Source organism: Aquarana catesbeiana, linkage group LG03 (assembly GCF_042186555.1).
Source record: "Aquarana catesbeiana isolate 2022-GZ linkage group LG03, ASM4218655v1, whole genome shotgun sequence".
In the NCBI taxonomy this organism is placed as follows: domain Eukaryota; kingdom Metazoa; phylum Chordata; class Amphibia; order Anura; family Ranidae; genus Aquarana; species Aquarana catesbeiana.
The window spans coordinates 627440440-627444252 of NC_133326.1; positions in this window are offsets into that span (position 1 = coordinate 627440440).

Consider the following 3813-nt stretch of genomic DNA (forward strand, 5'->3'; position numbering starts at 1 on the left):
TGTCAAGCCCAGCAGCTAGATCAGCTCACCTCCAGACACACTGTGATTAACTGCATGCTGCTAGGTGAGAGGTTCGGGAGGAGCCCATAATCAGGGAATGAAAACAGCTGATTGCCTGGGTGGTTAGGAGCGGCCTCACCGCACGTCCATCTCAATCAACCCCCAACCTCAACTGATCCTGTCCTTCAGATTTTGCCTAATACAGAATTTTAATAGTGAATACTATAATTTAATTTTTGAGGCCTACCAATTGGGTACTATTGACTCTAGTACATGGAGCTATTTGTATGTTAGAGATCCAAAAATTCCAACCTTTTACTCTTTACCAAAAGTGCACGTCACTGCAACAGCCACCTGGACGACCACTCGTCTCTGGCTGCCAAAGCTTAACAGAAAATGGCAGTGCTCTCATGGATAAATACTTAACACCTCACGTAACTGCCCTTTTTTCTTATGTTCAGGACACTATTGACTTGCTTCGTAACATAGATGGAAAACAGGTGCCTCCTAACACTTGGTTGGTTGCTTTAGACGTTGAAAGTCTATACAACTCAATCCCACATATCAAGGGAATTGAAGTCATCCGCACTCATCTTCAAGAGCGCAGATCTTCTTTTGACAGCTGTAGCCAGTTTGTCCTTCGGTTGCTAGAGTTCATCTTGACTAGAAACGTATTTATGTTTGGTTCCTCCCACTTCCTCCAGGTGCAGGGGGTGGCTATGGGGACCAAATATGCCCCCTCCTATGCCAACCTGTACCGGGGGGGTGGGAGAGAGAGCTTTTTCTCAAGAATCCCTATCAGGATTACTTCAACACATTATAGCCTGGTACAGGTATATTGATGATGTTTTCATTTTATGGTCTGGTAGTCGAGATGAACTCTCTCGGCTGATGGACTTACTGGCTATTAATGCCTATAATTTGAGTTTTACAATGGAATGCAGTCAATCCAAAATAAGTTTTCTGGATTTGCAAATACATGTGGGTGAGGATGGCACTTTGCACTCATCCTTGTATCGTAAATCCTCTGCAGGCAACACTATCTTACATGCCACCAGTGCACATCCCCAGCCACTACTTGATAGTATCCCCTATAGTCAATTTTTAAGACTTAGGAGGAACTGTACTTTGGATTCAGATTTTCATCAGGCAGCTGACGACTTATATGGTAGACTTCTCCAGCGGGGACACAGCCGTTCCCTGCTGAAGAGGGCATTCAATAGAGTCACTAAATGGAATAGACACGATCTCATTCACTCAACTAGGTCTGTTAAATCGAATGATTCAGTCAGGATCATTACTCAGTTTTCCAAACAGCACGGTCAAATGAGAAGTATCTTCCAAAAATATTGGTCACTTCTGACGGCTGATAACACTGTTAAAAAATTTCTAAAATCATACCCAGTAATTACATACAGGCGTGCTCCGTCTATGAGAGACCGTTTAGTTCACAGCCGCCACATGGTTCGAGGCCTGGTGGACTACTCCAGTGTTGGCACCTTTCCATGTGGTGTATGTGACATCTGTCCCTTTATTATTAACTTGAAGGATGTTATTCTTCCAAATGGCAAGACTCACCATATTAAACACAGAGTTACAAGCAAAACAATTGGAGTAGTGTATTTGGCTTTTTGTTTATGCGGTTGTTTTTACGTTGGTAAGACCAAGCGCCCTTTCCTTAAAGGCATCAAAGATCACATTGTACCTTTATACAAACATTATAACCACAACTGCCTTAAATAGACACATCGCCAGAGAACATAACTATGATCCTGGCGTTGTTCGTTTTGCTGCACTTGAGTATGTACCCTTATACGCTCGAGGTGGCAATATAGACACTACTCTGCTCCAATTAGGGACTAGATGGACATACTTGTTGGACGGTACAAAATTTCCTGGGTTAAATGAATATATCAGTTTCAAATCCTTTCTTTGATTTGGATATTTAGTTCTAACTTGATTGACGCATGTCCGACTTGTGTTTCCACCTTAGGCCTCTTTACTGCTTGACCGTTTTTTGATATTAGGTCCTCATTACTTTTTCTCCATCTCCTCCCTATCCTCTGCCTCCTTTAAGTGCTCACTGCTTTTCCCTCCCCTTATATTCTTAGGGACCAATTTGTGTCTGAGTTATATTACGGGTTGTTTCAATCTTGCTCTGCTAACTGTTTTTTGTATATGATACTGTCAAATGGAATATATTTCTTTGAAATGTGTTTTTCTATTTATATATCTAGAATAATCTTGACTCAAAGTATCTAATTGTAGACTATAACATTTCTATTTCTTTATTCTTATTCCCTGTCTTTTCTTGCGAGCACTGTGCTCAGGGGATCACCTTCTGGTGCTTGTAGTAACACCTAACCACCAGATCGTTTGTCCTTCCTATTCCTCTTGTGGTTCCATCTTCCCTGTCCCCATCTCTGGTTTGCCCTGTTGACCCTAGTCCATGTGGGGTTGCAGTTCCTTGTCAGCTGGGGACCTTGTCCCTCTACGGCCTTTGGCTGCATGGACACCCAAGGGCTGATTATCATTTAATCAACCCGCCCCTTCGGCCCGTGCCTCCGTAGGTTATCCGTTTGCTATTACACACTGCCTCTTTTTCCTTCCTCTCTGGATGGGCGGAATGCTTTGACTCCTCCCCCCATTCACTGTCAGGCCCAATCCCTTGGTCGCGCCCTATACGATCACTATCACGGGTCTTACCATGTGACCTGTGCTGCGCCAGGTATTCTGGGTATTGTAGGCATCAGCTTTCGGTTACTGCGCATGCGCTCGGGCTGCTCTCTGTCCGCTCCCGATTGGCTAATTGCTTATGTCGGTCGGGTGGGGGGCTTATAAGGCTGCTAAACCTTTCCCATTCACCTGTCGATTGTGGTGCGCTGTGACTCGGCTGTATTAGATCAAGGTAAAACAAACTTTTTGGTACATTTGGAAGAAGTTTTTTCTCCTCCCTTTTTACCCATTGATATGTTGTTTGGCAGCTTAAATGCTGATTGTGCATATGCCTTGAAATTATACACAGATAACCAAGGTTTCTGGACTCCTTGTTGGAAGCCTATTTGGTCCCCCCATTCAGCTCTCTCCATTGTGGGATCTGAATTATTGTGCACCTGATTGCTTTCTTTGGCGTTTGCAATTTTATGGTAAGTGCCTATATATACTGTATTTATTGGCATATAGCCCCACTTTTTCACCATGAAAATTGTGTGCAAATAGCGTGTGCGTGTTATACGCCAATACTTCAATTTTAGCTGCGTGGGGGGGACAGGGAAGGGGGCGGGACGAGCGGCGTCAGATTACATACAGTGAGAAATCTCCTGTTTACTTGGTGGCCTCTGTAATAGGAAGTCCCATCTCCTGGGCTGCCATTGGACCACTGTTCTGTCTATCATAGGAGATTCTCACTGTATGTAATCTGTCGGCGCTCATCCCACCCCCCTCCCTGTCCCCTCTAGGCTGCAGATGGGCATCGATCAGGCTGCACTGATGGCAATGGTGAGGCTGCTGCATTGATATGGACTGATGAGGCTGCATTGATGGCAATTGTGAGGCTGCAGATGGGCACTGACCCTTATTTTGCTTCAAAGTTCCTTATTTAAAATTTAAGTTTTTTTCCTGAAACTTCCCTCTGAAAATGAATGTGCGTGTTATACGCCTGTGCGTGTTATACGCCGATAAATACGGTATATATATATATATATATATATATATATATATATATATATATATATATATATATTTTTTTTTTTTTTCACATTTCCTAAAACTCTGTCTGCTACACCTTAGGGTGCTTTTCATTTAAAGCACCCT